This window comes from Manis pentadactyla, chromosome 6 (genome assembly GCF_030020395.1).
Source record: "Manis pentadactyla isolate mManPen7 chromosome 6, mManPen7.hap1, whole genome shotgun sequence".
NCBI classification, from domain to species: Eukaryota; Metazoa; Chordata; class Mammalia; order Pholidota; family Manidae; genus Manis; species Manis pentadactyla.
The window spans coordinates 69,536,637-69,556,831 of NC_080024.1; positions in this window are offsets into that span (position 1 = coordinate 69,536,637).

The window sequence follows — 20,195 nt, forward strand, 5'->3', positions numbered from 1 at the left end:
TTCCTTTTTTAATGTCTTTCTGCGTGGGTGGTGTGTTACGTGTTTTTTACTGAGTGCTGTGTGTGTTTGATATGTGTTGGGCCTTCTGGGTTTGTCGCGCGCGTGTGTGTGGGGTGCTGTTTGTGTTGTGAGTGTATGGTAGTGAACGATTTGTGGTGTTTGTTTTGTGAACCTGTGTGTATTCTGGTTTGCTGTGCTGTGTGCGCTGTGTGTTCTTGTGTGTTTTGTGCCGTGTTGTCTGTGATCTGTGGGTCTCGTTTATTTTCTGTGTGCTGTGTGTTGTCCGTGTTGTGTGTGTTGTGCATGTGCCATGTGTGGTATTGGGTTCTTCACTGCTTGTTGAGTACATTGTTCTGTGTACTTTTCTCTGTGTGGCGTGCAACGTGTGATGTGTGTGGTGGTGACTTGCGTGTCGTGTGCGTTGAGTGATTCTTTGTGTGTTGTATATTTTGTCATTTATTGATGAGTTATCCGTTGGTGTTTGTAAATGTGTTTGCTGTGTGGCTTCCTGTGTCCTGTTTCGTGTGTAACGTGTCTGGTCTTTCTGTTGTCTGTTGCGTTATGTCCTGCGTTCTGGGTTGTGTGAGTGCTGTCTATTCGCTTTCTGGGTGTTACGTACAGGGTAGACGTTGGGGGCTCTGTGTATTTAGAGCATCCTGTGTGATGCCAGCTTTGCGTTGTGTCTGACGTGCTCTGAGTGTGTATTTGGTGTGGGTGTGCTTCTGTGTGTTTTGACACGGGCTGTCTGCGTGTGGGTCCGCGTGTGCTCTGTATTGCATGCTTGTCGTTTTGAGTGTTGTGTGTAGTGCCTCATAGGTGTGTTGTGTGTGTTTTTGTTGGTTGTGTGTGGATTTGTATGTGTTGTGCCTGCTTGGTGTGTGGGATTGTGATTTGTGTGTTGCTGTGTTAGAGAGGTTGTGTGTGGTGCTTGGCGGTTTGAGTTATGCACGTGATGAGAGATGTGTTGACTGTGCGTGGTTGTGCTTGTCTAGTATGCCTCATGGTGTGTGCCATACGTAGCCTGAGCAATGTTTCTCGCGTGTGTTCTGAGAAGTTATGTGCCTTGAGGTGTGTGGTGTGTGTCTTTTGACTTTTGTTTTTGCATGCATCTGTGTTATGTGTGTGTTCTGCGTTATGCTCCTGTGTGAGAATGTATGTGTGGTGTGTCCGTGCGTGGTTGTGTGTGTAGCGTGCTGTATGGGCCATGTGTGCTATTTGTCTTCTTTGTTGGTCTCGTGTGTTTCGAGTATGGATTTGTGAGTGTTGTGTGTGTTTTGCGTATGTGATTGTGACTCGTGTGTGGTTGTGTTTGAGTGGCTGAGTGTGGTGTGGTTGTTACGTGTGTGATGCGAAATGTGTTGTGCGTGTGTGGTTGTGCTTGCTCAGTGTGCCTCGTTGTGTTTGCTGCATGTACTCTGCCAGATGTGGTCTCTGTGTTTTATGAGAAATATGGGCTCTGTTGTGTCTGGTGTGAGCCCTGCGACTGTCTGTTGGGTCGATATACATTTTGAGTTTTGTGTGTGTGTGGGGGGTGGGGGGGGGGGTGAGTGCATTGTGCAGGCGTGCCCGTGTGTATATGTGTGTGGGGGGTGCCTGTGTGCGGTGGTACGTGGGGTGTGCAGTGTGTGAAATGTGTGCTATGTGCGTTTACTATTGGCTGTGTGTTTTGTGTATGCGCTGTGTGTGTCTTGCGTGTGCGTGTGCGATACGTGTTTGGCTGTGTTTGAGAGGTTTTGTGTGTAATTGGTTGCTGTGAGTGTGAGTTGAGATGTGTTCTCTGTATGCGGTTCTGCTTGTGTAGTGTGCCTCATTGTGTGAGTGGTGTGTACATGGTTAAATGCGATTTGTGAGAAATGGGTGCCTTTGTGTCCTGTGATGTATGTGGTGTGTGTTGTTTCATACGTTGTGTTGTTTGTGACTTGAGTTTGTGTGTGTTCTCCGTATCATTGTGTTAGTGGGTGTTGTGTTTTTTGTTATCCCCTGAGTGTGTGGCTTCTTAATGTGTGGTACGTAGTGGTTGCTTCACTTCACTCCGTGTGCTGTGTTGTCAATGCAGGGTTTTGTGTGTGTTATGAGGTGTGATGTGTAATTCGTGTGTGATGTTTGTGTGTGTTGTGTGCTGCATTGATCTGTGATTTGTGTACTACTTCGGGTGTTGTGGTAATGCATTGATGTGTTTCTTTTAATGTGTGTGTCGTGTGCGCAATGTTTTTGTTGTGCGTCTTTTCTGTGATGTGTTTTGTGTTTGTTGGGTTTGGTGTTATGTGTGAGGTGCCTCGTTTGTCTTTTGTGTATATGGCAGGGTGTGTTTTGTTGTGTCTGTTGAGTGATTGTGTGTGTATTCTGTGTCGTGTTACATTTCGCATGCTGTGTTATTGTGTGACTTTTTGCTGTGATGTCGGTGATCTGCTGGTTTAGTGTGCGGGGCGGTGTTAATGTGGTTGTGTGTGTTTTACTGTGTGTTGCGTTCCTTCTGTGCTGTGACTGTTGTGTATGTGACGTGTGCAGTTTGGGTACTTTGTTGTTTGTAGTGTGTGTTCTGCGTGTATTTCCCTGTGGAGTGCTGTGTGACCTGTGCGGTTGAGGGTGGTTCTGTGTGGGGTGTTGTGTGCTTGGATTGTGCCTTTGTGTGTGGCATGTTCGGCGTCATTTGTGTAGCATGTTGTGTTCGTGGTTGGGAATGTCGCAATAGTCTGTGAACGGTTTCCGGTTTCATGTTTAATGAGGGATGCGACCGCACGTGTGTTGCGTGACGTGCAATGTGTTGTGTTCTCAGTTGCCTGTGCGTTGTGTGTACTCTTACCTGTTTTGAGTATAATTTGTGTGTGTGCGTTGTGTCATCTGTGTGTTTTACGTGTTGTGTGGGATACTAACTGTGTTGTGTCTAATATGCACTGTGGATATGTTGTGCGCTTTGCACTGTGTGTTCTGGGAGGCTCTGTGTGCTGTACGACTTATGTGTGTTTTGTGTGGTATGTGTAGTGTGTGAAATGAGGGTTTCATAAATTCAGTGCTCTCTTTGTGGTTTGTGTGTTTTTTGCATGTCAATCGGCATGTGTTGTGTGTGGTGTGTGCTTTGAGCGTGTGGTTGTGACTTGTGTGTGGTTGTGTTTGAGTGTATGTGTGGGTGTTTGCTTGCTTCGTGTGTGATGTGAGATGTGTTGTCTGTGCGTGGTTGTGCTTGTTAAATGTGGCTAATTGGGTGTGCTGTGGGCGCTCTGTGGAATGTGGTTCATGTGTGTTGTGAGAAATCGTGTGCTTTGATGTGTCTGGTGTGTGCCTTGTGACTTGTATTGCTACATTTTGGGTCTCGTGCGTGTGCGCTTTGCGTAGTGCAGCCCGTGGCTGGATATGAGTGCGGGGTGTCTGTGCGTGACTGTGTGTGTGGTGCGTAGTGTGTGAAATGTGGCGCTATGTGGGTTTTTGTTGGTTGTGTGCTTTTCATGTGGTTTCGTGTGTGGTGTGCCTGTTTTGCGTGTGTGATTGTGATTTGTGTTTGGCTGTGTTTGAGAGGCTGTGTGTGCGTTGGATTTGAGTTATGTGTGTGATGTGAGATGTGTCGTCTGTGTGTGGTTGTGCTTGTTAGTGTGCCGCCTCGCTGTGCTTGTTGTGTGTTGTCACTGAACTGTGAGTTGTGTGAACTGTGTGTGCCTTGACGTCCTGTGATGTTTGCGCTGTGTGTTGTTTTCCGTGATGTGCTGTGTGCGTGTTGGGAGGTTCTGTGTGTTCTCTCTGTACGTGTTTGTGGGTGTTTCTTGTGCGCGTTGTGGGGGCTCCTAGAGTGTGTGTCGTTTGGGGCCTTACGTGTGGTATGTAGTGGTTGCGTTGTCCTGTGTGTGTTGCTTTGTTAATGCAGGGTGCTGTGTACTGTTATGAGTTGTGATATCAATTTCTGTGTGTGATGCTTGTGTGTGTCGTGGGATGTGCTGCTCTGTTATTTGTGCTTGTGTTGCGTGTATTCTTGCCTGTGTGTTGCGTATTTGTGTGTTGGGTGGTCTGTGTGTTTTGCAAGTTGAGTGAGATACCGTGGGCTATGACCGATAGCTTTGTGGATATGTTGTGTGTTTGGCCTTGTGCATTCTGTGCGGCTCTGTGCGCTGCAGGTTTCATGTGCGTTTGGAGTCGTGCGTGAAATGTGTGCTGCTTAGATTCGGTGTTCTTTTTGTTGTGGTATACGTGTGTCTTCAATGTGGGTTTGTATGTTCGGTATGTGTGGTGTGCGTTTTGCATGTGTGACTGTGATTTGTGCGTGTGGTTGGCGTTTGGAGTAATGAGCGTAATTTGTTATGTGTGTACTGTGTGTGGCCATGCTTGGCCTGTGTGCCTCACTGTGTGTGTTGTGATTACTCTGAGAACCGTGGTTCATGTGAATTGTGTGCAGTTATGTGCCCGGTGTGTGTGGGGTCCGCGTAGTGTGATGTGCTGTTTGTGTGTTGGGAGGTTGTAGGTAAACTGGCTTTGCGTGTTGTGGGTGATTTGCATGTGTGTTGTATTGTGGGTGTTGTATGTAGTGTGTGTTGTTTGTGCTATTGTGATGTGCAGTTTTGTGGGCGTTGTGTTGTGTGGGCTCTGTTGTTCCTTTTTTAATGTCTTTCTGCGTGGGTGGTGTGTTACGTGTTTTTTACTGAGTGCTGTGTGTGTTTGATATGTGTTGGGCCTTCTGGGTTTGTCGCGCGCGTGTGTGTGGGGTGCTGTTTGTGTTGTGAGTGTATGGTAGTGAACGATTTGTGGTGTTTGTTTTGTGAACCTGTGTGTATTCTGGTTTGCTGTGCTGTGTGCGCTGTGTGTTCTTGTGTGTTTTGTGCCGTGTTGTCTGTGATCTGTGGGTCTCGTTTATTTTCTGTGTGCTGTGTGTTGTCCGTGTTGTGTGTGTTGTGCATGTGCCATGTGTGGTATTGGGTTCTTCACTGCTTGTTGAGTACATTGTTCTGTGTACTTTTCTCTGTGTGGCGTGCAACGTGTGATGTGTGTGGTGGTGACTTGCGTGTCGTGTGCGTTGAGTGATTCTTTGTGTGTTGTATATTTTGTCATTTATTGATGAGTTATCCGTTGGTGTTTGTAAATGTGTTTGCTGTGTGGCTTCCTGTGTCCTGTTTCGTGTGTAACGTGTCTGGTCTTTCTGTTGTCTGTTGCGTTATGTCCTGCGTTCTGGGTTGTGTGAGTGCTGTCTATTCGCTTTCTGGGTGTTACGTACAGGGTAGACGTTGGGGGCTCTGTGTATTTAGAGCATCCTGTGTGATGCCAGCTTTGCGTTGTGTCTGACGTGCTCTGAGTGTGTATTTGGTGTGGGTGTGCTTCTGTGTGTTTTGACACGGGCTGTCTGCGTGTGGGTCCGCGTGTGCTCTGTATTGCATGCTTGTCGTTTTGAGTGTTGTGTGTAGTGCCTCATAGGTGTGTTGTGTGTGTTTTTGTTGGTTGTGTGTGGATTTGTATGTGTTGTGCCTGCTTGGTGTGTGGGATTGTGATTTGTGTGTTGCTGTGTTAGAGAGGTTGTGTGTGGTGCTTGGCGGTTTGAGTTATGCACGTGATGAGAGATGTGTTGACTGTGCGTGGTTGTGCTTGTCTAGTATGCCTCATGGTGTGTGCCATACGTAGCCTGAGCAATGTTTCTCGCGTGTGTTCTGAGAAGTTATGTGCCTTGAGGTGTGTGGTGTGTGTCTTTTGACTTTTGTTTTTGCATGCATCTGTGTTATGTGTGTGTTCTGCGTTATGCTCCTGTGTGAGAATGTATGTGTGGTGTGTCCGTGCGTGGTTGTGTGTGTAGCGTGCTGTATGGGCCATGTGTGCTATTTGTCTTCTTTGTTGGTCTCGTGTGTTTCGAGTATGGATTTGTGAGTGTTGTGTGTGTTTTGCGTATGTGATTGTGACTCGTGTGTGGTTGTGTTTGAGTGGCTGAGTGTGGTGTGGTTGTTACGTGTGTGATGCGAAATGTGTTGTGCGTGTGTGGTTGTGCTTGCTCAGTGTGCCTCGTTGTGTTTGCTGCATGTACTCTGCCAGATGTGGTCTCTGTGTTTTATGAGAAATATGGGCTCTGTTGTGTCTGGTGTGAGCCCTGCGACTGTCTGTTGGGTCGATATACATTTTGAGTTTTGTGTGTGTGTGGGGGGTGGGGGGGGGGGGTGAGTGCATTGTGCAGGCGTGCCCGTGTGTATATGTGTGTGGGGGGTGCCTGTGTGCGGTGGTACGTGGGGTGTGCAGTGTGTGAAATGTGTGCTATGTGCGTTTACTATTGGCTGTGTGTTTTGTGTATGCGCTGTGTGTGTCTTGCGTGTGCGTGTGCGATACGTGTTTGGCTGTGTTTGAGAGGTTTTGTGTGTAATTGGTTGCTGTGAGTGTGAGTTGAGATGTGTTCTCTGTATGCGGTTCTGCTTGTGTAGTGTGCCTCATTGTGTGAGTGGTGTGTACATGGTTAAATGCGATTTGTGAGAAATGGGTGCCTTTGTGTCCTGTGATGTATGTGGTGTGTGTTGTTTCATACGTTGTGTTGTTTGTGACTTGAGTTTGTGTGTGTTCTCCGTATCATTGTGTTAGTGGGTGTTGTGTTTTTTGTTATCCCCTGAGTGTGTGGCTTCTTAATGTGTGGTACGTAGTGGTTGCTTCACTTCACTCCGTGTGCTGTGTTGTCAATGCAGGGTTTTGTGTGTGTTATGAGGTGTGATGTGTAATTCGTGTGTGATGTTTGTGTGTGTTGTGTGCTGCATTGATCTGTGATTTGTGTACTACTTCGGGTGTTGTGGTAATGCATTGATGTGTTTCTTTTAATGTGTGTGTCGTGTGCGCAATGTTTTTGTTGTGCGTCTTTTCTGTGATGTGTTTTGTGTTTGTTGGGTTTGGTGTTATGTGTGAGGTGCCTCGTTTGTCTTTTGTGTATATGGCAGGGTGTGTTTTGTTGTGTCTGTTGAGTGATTGTGTGTGTATTCTGTGTCGTGTTACATTTCGCATGCTGTGTTATTGTGTGACTTTTTGCTGTGATGTCGGTGATCTGCTGGTTTAGTGTGCGGGGCGGTGTTAATGTGGTTGTGTGTGTTTTACTGTGTGTTGCGTTCCTTCTGTGCTGTGACTGTTGTGTATGTGACGTGTGCAGTTTGGGTACTTTGTTGTTTGTAGTGTGTGTTCTGCGTGTATTTCCCTGTGGAGTGCTGTGTGACCTGTGCGGTTGAGGGTGGTTCTGTGTGGGGTGTTGTGTGCTTGGATTGTGCCTTTGTGTGTGGCATGTTCGGCGTCATTTGTGTAGCATGTTGTGTTCGTGGTTGGGAATGTCGCAATAGTCTGTGAACGGTTTCCGGTTTCATGTTTAATGAGGGATGCGACCGCACGTGTGTTGCGTGACGTGCAATGTGTTGTGTTCTCAGTTGCCTGTGCGTTGTGTGTACTCTTACCTGTTTTGAGTATAATTTGTGTGTGTGCGTTGTGTCATCTGTGTGTTTTACGTGTTGTGTGGGATACTAACTGTGTTGTGTCTAATATGCACTGTGGATATGTTGTGCGCTTTGCACTGTGTGTTCTGGGAGGCTCTGTGTGCTGTACGACTTATGTGTGTTTTGTGTGGTATGTGTAGTGTGTGAAATGAGGGTTTCATAAATTCAGTGCTCTCTTTGTGGTTTGTGTGTTTTTTGCATGTCAATCGGCATGTGTTGTGTGTGGTGTGTGCTTTGAGCGTGTGGTTGTGACTTGTGTGTGGTTGTGTTTGAGTGTATGTGTGGGTGTTTGCTTGCTTCGTGTGTGATGTGAGATGTGTTGTCTGTGCGTGGTTGTGCTTGTTAAATGTGCCTAATTGGGTGTGCTGTGGGCGCTCTGTGGAATGTGGTTCATGTGTGTTGTGAGAAATCGTGTGCTTTGATGTGTCTGGTGTGTGCCTTGTGACTTGTATTGCTACATTTTGGGTCTCGTGCGTGTGCGCTTTGCGTAGTGCAGCCCGTGGCTGGATATGAGTGCGGGGTGTCTGTGCGTGACTGTGTGTGTGGTGCGTAGTGTGTGAAATGTGGCGCTATGTGGGTTTTTGTTGGTTGTGTGCTTTTCATGTGGTTTCGTGTGTGGTGTGCCTGTTTTGCGTGTGTGATTGTGATTTGTGTTTGGCTGTGTTTGAGAGGCTGTGTGTGCGTTGGATTTGAGTTATGTGTGTGATGTGAGATGTGTCGTCTGTGTGTGGTTGTGCTTGTTAGTGTGCCGCCTCGCTGTGCTTGTTGTGTGTTGTCACTGAACTGTGAGTTGTGTGAACTGTGTGTGCCTTGACGTCCTGTGATGTTTGCGCTGTGTGTTGTTTTCCGTGATGTGCTGTGTGCGTGTTGGGAGGTTCTGTGTGTTCTCTCTGTACGTGTTTGTGGGTGTTTCTTGTGCGCGTTGTGGGGGCTCCTAGAGTGTGTGTCGTTTGGGGCCTTACGTGTGGTATGTAGTGGTTGCGTTGTCCTGTGTGTGTTGCTTTGTTAATGCAGGGTGCTGTGTACTGTTATGAGTTGTGATATCAATTTCTGTGTGTGATGCTTGTGTGTGTCGTGGGATGTGCTGCTCTGTTATTTGTGCTTGTGTTGCGTGTATTCTTGCCTGTGTGTTGCGTATTTGTGTGTTGGGTGGTCTGTGTGTTTTGCAAGTTGAGTGAGATACCGTGGGCTATGACCGATAGCTTTGTGGATATGTTGTGTGTTTGGCCTTGTGCATTCTGTGCGGCTCTGTGCGCTGCAGGTTTCATGTGCGTTTGGAGTCGTGCGTGAAATGTGTGCTGCTTAGATTCGGTGTTCTTTTTGTTGTGGTATACGTGTGTCTTCAATGTGGGTTTGTATGTTCGGTATGTGTGGTGTGCGTTTTGCATGTGTGACTGTGATTTGTGCGTGTGGTTGGCGTTTGGAGTAATGAGCGTAATTTGTTATGTGTGTACTGTGTGTGGCCATGCTTGGCCTGTGTGCCTCACTGTGTGTGTTGTGATTACTCTGAGAACCGTGGTTCATGTGAATTGTGTGCAGTTATGTGCCCGGTGTGTGTGGGGTCCGCGTAGTGTGATGTGCTGTTTGTGTGTTGGGAGGTTGTAGGTAAACTGGCTTTGCGTGTTGTGGGTGATTTGCATGTGTGTTGTATTGTGGGTGTTGTATGTAGTGTGTGTTGTTTGTGCTATTGTGATGTGCAGTTTTGTGGGCGTTGTGTTGTGTGGGCTCTGTTGTTCCTTTTTTAATGTCTTTCTGCGTGGGTGGTGTGTTACGTGTTTTTTACTGAGTGCTGTGTGTGTTTGATATGTGTTGGGCCTTCTGGGTTTGTCGCGCGCGTGTGTGTGGGGTGCTGTTTGTGTTGTGAGTGTATGGTAGTGAACGATTTGTGGTGTTTGTTTTGTGAACCTGTGTGTATTCTGGTTTGCTGTGCTGTGTGCGCTGTGTGTTCTTGTGTGTTTTGTGCCGTGTTGTCTGTGATCTGTGGGTCTCGTTTATTTTCTGTGTGCTGTGTGTTGTCCGTGTTGTGTGTGTTGTGCATGTGCCATGTGTGGTATTGGGTTCTTCACTGCTTGTTGAGTACATTGTTCTGTGTACTTTTCTCTGTGTGGCGTGCAACGTGTGATGTGTGTGGTGGTGACTTGCGTGTCGTGTGCGTTGAGTGATTCTTTGTGTGTTGTATATTTTGTCATTTATTGATGAGTTATCCGTTGGTGTTTGTAAATGTGTTTGCTGTGTGGCTTCCTGTGTCCTGTTTCGTGTGTAACGTGTCTGGTCTTTCTGTTGTCTGTTGCGTTATGTCCTGCGTTCTGGGTTGTGTGAGTGCTGTCTATTCGCTTTCTGGGTGTTACGTACAGGGTAGACGTTGGGGGCTCTGTGTATTTAGAGCATCCTGTGTGATGCCAGCTTTGCGTTGTGTCTGACGTGCTCTGAGTGTGTATTTGGTGTGGGTGTGCTTCTGTGTGTTTTGACACGGGCTGTCTGCGTGTGGGTCCGCGTGTGCTCTGTATTGCATGCTTGTCGTTTTGAGTGTTGTGTGTAGTGCCTCATAGGTGTGTTGTGTGTGTTTTTGTTGGTTGTGTGTGGATTTGTATGTGTTGTGCCTGCTTGGTGTGTGGGATTGTGATTTGTGTGTTGCTGTGTTAGAGAGGTTGTGTGTGGTGCTTGGCGGTTTGAGTTATGCACGTGATGAGAGATGTGTTGACTGTGCGTGGTTGTGCTTGTCTAGTATGCCTCATGGTGTGTGCCATACGTAGCCTGAGCAATGTTTCTCGCGTGTGTTCTGAGAAGTTATGTGCCTTGAGGTGTGTGGTGTGTGTCTTTTGACTTTTGTTTTTGCATGCATCTGTGTTATGTGTGTGTTCTGCGTTATGCTCCTGTGTGAGAATGTATGTGTGGTGTGTCCGTGCGTGGTTGTGTGTGTAGCGTGCTGTATGGGCCATGTGTGCTATTTGTCTTCTTTGTTGGTCTCGTGTGTTTCGAGTATGGATTTGTGAGTGTTGTGTGTGTTTTGCGTATGTGATTGTGACTCGTGTGTGGTTGTGTTTGAGTGGCTGAGTGTGGTGTGGTTGTTACGTGTGTGATGCGAAATGTGTTGTGCGTGTGTGGTTGTGCTTGCTCAGTGTGCCTCGTTGTGTTTGCTGCATGTACTCTGCCAGATGTGGTCTCTGTGTTTTATGAGAAATATGGGCTCTGTTGTGTCTGGTGTGAGCCCTGCGACTGTCTGTTGGGTCGATATACATTTTGAGTTTTGTGTGTGTGTGGGGGGTGGGGGGGGGGGTGAGTGCATTGTGCAGGCGTGCCCGTGTGTATATGTGTGTGGGGGGTGCCTGTGTGCGGTGGTACGTGGGGTGTGCAGTGTGTGAAATGTGTGCTATGTGCGTTTACTATTGGCTGTGTGTTTTGTGTATGCGCTGTGTGTGTCTTGCGTGTGCGTGTGCGATACGTGTTTGGCTGTGTTTGAGAGGTTTTGTGTGTAATTGGTTGCTGTGAGTGTGAGTTGAGATGTGTTCTCTGTATGCGGTTCTGCTTGTGTAGTGTGCCTCATTGTGTGAGTGGTGTGTACATGGTTAAATGCGATTTGTGAGAAATGGGTGCCTTTGTGTCCTGTGATGTATGTGGTGTGTGTTGTTTCATACGTTGTGTTGTTTGTGACTTGAGTTTGTGTGTGTTCTCCGTATCATTGTGTTAGTGGGTGTTGTGTTTTTTGTTATCCCCTGAGTGTGTGGCTTCTTAATGTGTGGTACGTAGTGGTTGCTTCACTTCACTCCGTGTGCTGTGTTGTCAATGCAGGGTTTTGTGTGTGTTATGAGGTGTGATGTGTAATTCGTGTGTGATGTTTGTGTGTGTTGTGTGCTGCATTGATCTGTGATTTGTGTACTACTTCGGGTGTTGTGGTAATGCATTGATGTGTTTCTTTTAATGTGTGTGTCGTGTGCGCAATGTTTTTGTTGTGCGTCTTTTCTGTGATGTGTTTTGTGTTTGTTGGGTTTGGTGTTATGTGTGAGGTGCCTCGTTTGTCTTTTGTGTATATGGCAGGGTGTGTTTTGTTGTGTCTGTTGAGTGATTGTGTGTGTATTCTGTGTCGTGTTACATTTCGCATGCTGTGTTATTGTGTGACTTTTTGCTGTGATGTCGGTGATCTGCTGGTTTAGTGTGCGGGGCGGTGTTAATGTGGTTGTGTGTGTTTTACTGTGTGTTGCGTTCCTTCTGTGCTGTGACTGTTGTGTATGTGACGTGTGCAGTTTGGGTACTTTGTTGTTTGTAGTGTGTGTTCTGCGTGTATTTCCCTGTGGAGTGCTGTGTGACCTGTGCGGTTGAGGGTGGTTCTGTGTGGGGTGTTGTGTGCTTGGATTGTGCCTTTGTGTGTGGCATGTTCGGCGTCATTTGTGTAGCATGTTGTGTTCGTGGTTGGGAATGTCGCAATAGTCTGTGAACGGTTTCCGGTTTCATGTTTAATGAGGGATGCGACCGCACGTGTGTTGCGTGACGTGCAATGTGTTGTGTTCTCAGTTGCCTGTGCGTTGTGTGTACTCTTACCTGTTTTGAGTATAATTTGTGTGTGTGCGTTGTGTCATCTGTGTGTTTTACGTGTTGTGTGGGATACTAACTGTGTTGTGTCTAATATGCACTGTGGATATGTTGTGCGCTTTGCACTGTGTGTTCTGGGAGGCTCTGTGTGCTGTACGACTTATGTGTGTTTTGTGTGGTATGTGTAGTGTGTGAAATGAGGGTTTCATAAATTCAGTGCTCTCTTTGTGGTTTGTGTGTTTTTTGCATGTCAATCGGCATGTGTTGTGTGTGGTGTGTGCTTTGAGCGTGTGGTTGTGACTTGTGTGTGGTTGTGTTTGAGTGTATGTGTGGGTGTTTGCTTGCTTCGTGTGTGATGTGAGATGTGTTGTCTGTGCGTGGTTGTGCTTGTTAAATGTGCCTAATTGGGTGTGCTGTGGGCGCTCTGTGGAATGTGGTTCATGTGTGTTGTGAGAAATCGTGTGCTTTGATGTGTCTGGTGTGTGCCTTGTGACTTGTATTGCTACATTTTGGGTCTCGTGCGTGTGCGCTTTGCGTAGTGCAGCCCGTGGCTGGATATGAGTGCGGGGTGTCTGTGCGTGACTGTGTGTGTGGTGCGTAGTGTGTGAAATGTGGCGCTATGTGGGTTTTTGTTGGTTGTGTGCTTTTCATGTGGTTTCGTGTGTGGTGTGCCTGTTTTGCGTGTGTGATTGTGATTTGTGTTTGGCTGTGTTTGAGAGGCTGTGTGTGCGTTGGATTTGAGTTATGTGTGTGATGTGAGATGTGTCGTCTGTGTGTGGTTGTGCTTGTTAGTGTGCCGCCTCGCTGTGCTTGTTGTGTGTTGTCACTGAACTGTGAGTTGTGTGAACTGTGTGTGCCTTGACGTCCTGTGATGTTTGCGCTGTGTGTTGTTTTCCGTGATGTGCTGTGTGCGTGTTGGGAGGTTCTGTGTGTTCTCTCTGTACGTGTTTGTGGGTGTTTCTTGTGCGCGTTGTGGGGGCTCCTAGAGTGTGTGTCGTTTGGGGCCTTACGTGTGGTATGTAGTGGTTGCGTTGTCCTGTGTGTGTTGCTTTGTTAATGCAGGGTGCTGTGTACTGTTATGAGTTGTGATATCAATTTCTGTGTGTGATGCTTGTGTGTGTCGTGGGATGTGCTGCTCTGTTATTTGTGCTTGTGTTGCGTGTATTCTTGCCTGTGTGTTGCGTATTTGTGTGTTGGGTGGTCTGTGTGTTTTGCAAGTTGAGTGAGATACCGTGGGCTATGACCGATAGCTTTGTGGATATGTTGTGTGTTTGGCCTTGTGCATTCTGTGCGGCTCTGTGCGCTGCAGGTTTCATGTGCGTTTGGAGTCGTGCGTGAAATGTGTGCTGCTTAGATTCGGTGTTCTTTTTGTTGTGGTATACGTGTGTCTTCAATGTGGGTTTGTATGTTCGGTATGTGTGGTGTGCGTTTTGCATGTGTGACTGTGATTTGTGCGTGTGGTTGGCGTTTGGAGTAATGAGCGTAATTTGTTATGTGTGTACTGTGTGTGGCCATGCTTGGCCTGTGTGCCTCACTGTGTGTGTTGTGATTACTCTGAGAACCGTGGTTCATGTGAATTGTGTGCAGTTATGTGCCCGGTGTGTGTGGGGTCCGCGTAGTGTGATGTGCTGTTTGTGTGTTGGGAGGTTGTAGGTAAACTGGCTTTGCGTGTTGTGGGTGATTTGCATGTGTGTTGTATTGTGGGTGTTGTATGTAGTGTGTGTTGTTTGTGCTATTGTGATGTGCAGTTTTGTGGGCGTTGTGTTGTGTGGGCTCTGTTGTTCCTTTTTAAATGTCTTTCTGCGTGGGTGGTGTGTTACGTGTTTTTTACTGAGTGCTGTGTGTGTTTGATATGTGTTGGGCCTTCTGGGTTTGTCGCGCGCGTGTGTGTGGGGTGCTGTTTGTGTTGTGAGTGTATGGTAGTGAACGATTTGTGGTGTTTGTTTTGTGAACCTGTGTGTATTCTGGTTTGCTGTGCTGTGTGCGCTGTGTGTTCTTGTGTGTTTTGTGCCGTGTTGTCTGTGATCTGTGGGTCTCGTTTATTTTCTGTGTGCTGTGTGTTGTCCGTGTTGTGTGTGTTGTGCATGTGCCATGTGTGGTATTGGGTTCTTCACTGCTTGTTGAGTACATTGTTCTGTGTACTTTTCTCTGTGTGGCGTGCAACGTGTGATGTGTGTGGTGGTGACTTGCGTGTCGTGTGCGTTGAGTGATTCTTTGTGTGTTGTATATTTTGTCATTTATTGATGAGTTATCCGTTGGTGTTTGTAAATGTGTTTGCTGTGTGGCTTCCTGTGTCCTGTTTCGTGTGTAACGTGTCTGGTCTTTCTGTTGTCTGTTGCGTTATGTCCTGCGTTCTGGGTTGTGTGAGTGCTGTCTATTCGCTTTCTGGGTGTTACGTACAGGGTAGACGTTGGGGGCTCTGTGTATTTAGAGCATCCTGTGTGATGCCAGCTTTGCGTTGTGTCTGACGTGCTCTGAGTGTGTATTTGGTGTGGGTGTGCTTCTGTGTGTTTTGACACGGGCTGTCTGCGTGTGGGTCCGCGTGTGCTCTGTATTGCATGCTTGTCGTTTTGAGTGTTGTGTGTAGTGCCTCATAGGTGTGTTGTGTGTGTTTTTGTTGGTTGTGTGTGGATTTGTATGTGTTGTGCCTGCTTGGTGTGTGGGATTGTGATTTGTGTGTTGCTGTGTTAGAGAGGTTGTGTGTGGTGCTTGGCGGTTTGAGTTATGCACGTGATGAGAGATGTGTTGACTGTGCGTGGTTGTGCTTGTCTAGTATGCCTCATGGTGTGTGCCATACGTAGCCTGAGCAATGTTTCTCGCGTGTGTTCTGAGAAGTTATGTGCCTTGAGGTGTGTGGTGTGTGTCTTTTGACTTTTGTTTTTGCATGCATCTGTGTTATGTGTGTGTTCTGCGTTATGCTCCTGTGTGAGAATGTATGTGTGGTGTGTCCGTGCGTGGTTGTGTGTGTAGCGTGCTGTATGGGCCATGTGTGCTATTTGTCTTCTTTGTTGGTCTCGTGTGTTTCGAGTATGGATTTGTGAGTGTTGTGTGTGTTTTGCGTATGTGATTGTGACTCGTGTGTGGTTGTGTTTGAGTGGCTGAGTGTGGTGTGGTTGTTACGTGTGTGATGCGAAATGTGTTGTGCGTGTGTGGTTGTGCTTGCTCAGTGTGCCTCGTTGTGTTTGCTGCATGTACTCTGCCAGATGTGGTCTCTGTGTTTTATGAGAAATATGGGCTCTGTTGTGTCTGGTGTGAGCCCTGCGACTGTCTGTTGGGTCGATATACATTTTGAGTTTTGTGTGTGTGTGTGGGGTGGGGGTGGGGTGAGTGCATTGTGCAGGCGTGCCCGTGTGTATATGTGTGTGTGGGGTGCCTGTGTGCGGTGGTACGTGGGGTGTGCAGTGTGTGAAATGTGTGCTATGTGCGTTTACTATTGGCTGTGTGTTTTGTGTATGCGCTGTGTGTGTCTTGCGTGTGCGTGTGCGATACGTGTTTGGCTGTGTTTGAGAGGTTTTGTGTGTAATTGGTTGCTGTGAGTGTGAGTTGAGATGTGTTCTCTGTATGCGGTTCTGCTTGTGTAGTGTGCCTCATTGTGTGAGTGGTGTGTACATGGTTAAATGCGATTTGTGAGAAATGGGTGCCTTTGTGTCCTGTGATGTATGTGGTGTGTGTTGTTTCATACGTTGTGTTGTTTGTGACTTGAGTTTGTGTGTGTTCTCCGTATCATTGTGTTAGTGGGTGTTGTGTTTTTTGTTATCCCCTGAGTGTGTGGCTTCTTAATGTGTGGTACGTAGTGGTTGCTTCACTTCACTCCGTGTGCTGTGTTGTCAATGCAGGGTTTTGTGTGTGTTATGAGGTGTGATGTGTAATTCGTGTGTGATGTTTGTGTGTGTTGTGTGCTGCATTGATCTGTGATTTGTGTACTACTTCGGGTGTTGTGGTAATGCATTGATGTGTTTCTTTTAATGTGTGTGTCGTGTGCGCAATGTTTTTGTTGTGCGTCTTTTCTGTGATGTGTTTTGTGTTTGTTGGGTTTGGTGTTATGTGTGAGGTGCCTCGTTTGTCTTTTGTGTATATGGCAGGGTGTGTTTTGTTGTGTCTGTTGAGTGATTGTGTGTGTATTCTGTGTCGTGTTACATTTCGCATGCTGTGTTATTGTGTGACTTTTTGCTGTGATGTCGGTGATCTGCTGGTTTAGTGTGCGGGGCGGTGTTAATGTGGTTGTGTGTGTTTTACTGTGTGTTGCGTTCCTTCTGTGCTGTGACTGTTGTGTATGTGACGTGTGCAGTTTGGGTACTTTGTTGTTTGTAGTGTGTGTTCTGCGTGTATTTCCCTGTGGAGTGCTGTGTGACCTGTGCGGTTGAGGGTGGTTCTGTGTGGGGTGTTGTGTGCTTGGATTGTGCCTTTGTGTGTGGCATGTTCGGCGTCATTTGTGTAGCATGTTGTGTTCGTGGTTGGGAATGTCGCAATAGTCTGTGAACGGTTTCCGGTTTCATGTTTAATGAGGGATGCGACCGCACGTGTGTTGCGTGACGTGCAATGTGTTGTGTTCTCAGTTGCCTGTGCGTTGTGTGTACTCTTACCTGTTTTGAGTATAATTTGTGTGTGTGCGTTGTGTCATCTGTGTGTTTTACGTGTTGTGTGGGATACTAACTGTGTTGTGTCTAATATGCACTGTGGATATGTTGTGCGCTTTGCACTGTGTGTTCTGGGAGGCTCTGTGTGCTGTACGACTTATGTGTGTTTTGTGTGGTATGTGTAGTGTGTGAAATGAGGGTTTCATAAATTCAGTGCTCTCTTTGTGGTTTGTGTGTTTTTTGCATGTCAATCGGCATGTGTTGTGTGTGGTGTGTGCTTTGAGCGTGTGGTTGTGACTTGTGTGTGGTTGTGTTTGAGTGTATGTGTGGGTGTTTGCTTGCTTCGTGTGTGATGTGAGATGTGTTGTCTGTGCGTGGTTGTGCTTGTTAAATGTGCCTAATTGGGTGTGCTGTGGGCGCTCTGTGGAATGTGGTTCATGTGTGTTGTGAGAAATCGTGTGCTTTGATGTGTCTGGTGTGTGCCTTGTGACTTGTATTGCTACATTTTGGGTCTCGTGCGTGTGCGCTTTGCGTAGTGCAGCCCGTGGCTGGATATGAGTGCGGGGTGTCTGTGCGTGACTGTGTGTGTGGTGCGTAGTGTGTGAAATGTGGCGCTATGTGGGTTTTTGTTGGTTGTGTGCTTTTCATGTGGTTTCGTGTGTGGTGTGCCTGTTTTGCGTGTGTGATTGTGATTTGTGTTTGGCTGTGTTTGAGAGGCTGTGTGTGCGTTGGATTTGAGTTATGTGTGTGATGTGAGATGTGTCGTCTGTGTGTGGTTGTGCTTGTTAGTGTGCCGCCTCGCTGTGCTTGTTGTGTGTTGTCACTGAACTGTGAGTTGTGTGAACTGTGTGTGCCTTGACGTCCTGTGATGTTTGCGCTGTGTGTTGTTTTCCGTGATGTGCTGTGTGCGTGTTGGGAGGTTCTGTGTGTTCTCTCTGTACGTGTTTGTGGGTGTTTCTTGTGCGCGTTGTGGGGGCTCCTAGAGTGTGTGTCGTTTGGGGCCTTACGTGTGGTATGTAGTGGTTGCGTTGTCCTGTGTGTGTTGCTTTGTTAATGCAGGGTGCTGTGTACTGTTATGAGTTGTGATATCAATTTCTGTGTGTGATGCTTGTGTGTGTCGTGGGATGTGCTGCTCTGTTATTTGTGCTTGTGTTGCGTGTATTCTTGCCTGTGTGTTGCGTATTTGTGTGTTGGGTGGTCTGTGTGTTTTGCAAGTTGAGTGAGATACCGTGGGCTATGACCGATAGCTTTGTGGATATGTTGTGTGTTTGGCCTTGTGCATTCTGTGCGGCTCTGTGCGCTGCAGGTTTCATGTGCGTTTGGAGTCGTGCGTGAAATGTGTGCTGCTTAGATTCGGTGTTCTTTTTGTTGTGGTATACGTGTGTCTTCAATGTGGGTTTGTATGTTCGGTATGTGTGGTGTGCGTTTTGCATGTGTGACTGTGATTTGTGCGTGTGGTTGGCGTTTGGAGTAATGAGCGTAATTTGTTATGTGTGTACTGTGTGTGGCCATGCTTGGCCTGTGTGCCTCACTGTGTGTGTTGTGATTACTCTGAGAACCGTGGTTCATGTGAATTGTGTGCAGTTATGTGCCCGGTGTGTGTGGGGTCCGCGTAGTGTGATGTGCTGTTTGTGTGTTGGGAGGTTGTAGGTAAACTGGCTTTGCGTGTTGTGGGTGATTTGCATGTGTGTTGTATTGTGGGTGTTGTATGTAGTGTGTGTTGTTTGTGCTATTGTGATGTGCAGTTTTGTGGGCGTTGTGTTGTGTGGGCTCTGTTGTTCCTTTTTTAATGTCTTTCTGCGTGGGTGGTGTGTTACGTGTTTTTTACTGAGTGCTGTGTGTGTTTGATATGTGTTGGGCCTTCTGGGTTTGTCGCGCGCGTGTGTGTGGGGTGCTGTTTGTGTTGTGAGTGTATGGTAGTGAACGATTTGTGGTGTTTGTTTTGTGAACCTGTGTGTATTCTGGTTTGCTGTGCTGTGTGCGCTGTGTGTTCTTGTGTGTTTTGTGCCGTGTTGTCTGTGATCTGTGGGTCTCGTTTATTTTCTGTGTGCTGTGTGTTGTCCGTGTTGTGTGTGTTGTGCATGTGCCATGTGTGGTATTGGGTTCTTCACTGCTTGTTGAGTACATTGTTCTGTGTACTTTTCTCTGTGTGGCGTGCAACGTGTGATGTGTGTGGTGGTGACTTGCGTGTCGTGTGCGTTGAGTGATTCTTTGTGTGTTGTATATTTTGTCATTTATTGATGAGTTATCCGTTGGTGTTTGTAAATGTGTTTGCTGTGTGGCTTCCTGTGTCCTGTTTCGTGTGTAACGTGTCTGGTCTTTCTGTTGTCTGTTGCGTTATGTCCTGCGTTCTGGGTTGTGTGAGTGCTGTCTATTCGCTTTCTGGGTGTTACGTACAGGGTAGACGTTGGGGGCTCTGTGTATTTAGAGCATCCTGTGTGATGCCAGCTTTGCGTTGTGTCTGACGTGCTCTGAGTGTGTATTTGGTGTGGGTGTGCTTCTGTGTGTTTTGACACGGGCTGTCTGCGTGTGGGTCCGCGTGTGCTCTGTATTGCATGCTTGTCGTTTTGAGTGTTGTGTGTAGTGCCTCATAGGTGTGTTGTGTGTGTTTTTGTTGGTTGTGTGTGGATTTGTATGTGTTGTGCCTGCTTGGTGTGTGGGATTGTGATTTGTGTGTTGCTGTGTTAGAGAGGTTGTGTGTGGTGCTTGGCGGTTTGAGTTATGCACGTGATGAGAGATGTGTTGACTGTGCGTGGTTGTGCTTGTCTAGTATGCCTCATGGTGTGTGCCATACGTAGCCTGAGCAATGTTTCTCGCGTGTGTTCTGAGAAGTTATGTGCCTTGAGGTGTGTGGTGTGTGTCTTTTGACTTTTGTTTTTGCATGCATCTGTGTTATGTGTGTGTTCTGCGTTATGCTCCTGTGTGAGAATGTATGTGTGGTGTGTCCGTGCGTGGTTGTGTGTGTAGCGTGCTGTATGGGCCATGTGTGCTATTTGTCTTCTTTGTTGGTCTCGTGTGTTTCGAGTATGGATTTGTGAGTGTTGTGTGTGTTTTGCGTATGTGATTGTGACTCGTGTGTGGTTGTGTTTGAGTGGCTGAGTGTGGTGTGGTTGTTACGTGTGTGATGCGAAATGTGTTGTGCGTGTGTGGTTGTGCTTGCTCAGTGTGCCTCGTTGTGTTTGCTGCATGTACTCTGCCAGATGTGGTCTCTGTGTTTTATGAGAAATATGGGCTCTGTTGTGTCTGGTGTGAGCCCTGCGACTGTCTGTTGGGTCGATATACATTTTGAGTTTTGTGTGTGTGTGGGGGGTGGGGGGGGGGTGAGTGCATTGTGCAGGCGTGCCCGTGTGTATATGTGTGTGGGGGGTGCCTGTGTGCGGTGGTACGTGGGGTGTGCAGTGTGTGAAATGTGTGCTATGTGCGTTTACTATTGGCTGTGTGTTTTGTGTATGCGCTGTGTGTGTCTTGCGTGTGCGTGTGCGATACGTGTTTGGCTGTGTTTGAGAGGTTTTGTGTGTAATTGGTTGCTGTGAGTGTGAGTTGAGATGTGTTCTCTGTATGCGGTTCTGCTTGTGTAGTGTGCCTCATTGTGTGAGTGGTGTGTACATGGTTAAATGCGATTTGTGAGAAATGGGTGCCTTTGTGTCCTGTGATGTATGTGGTGTGTGTTGTT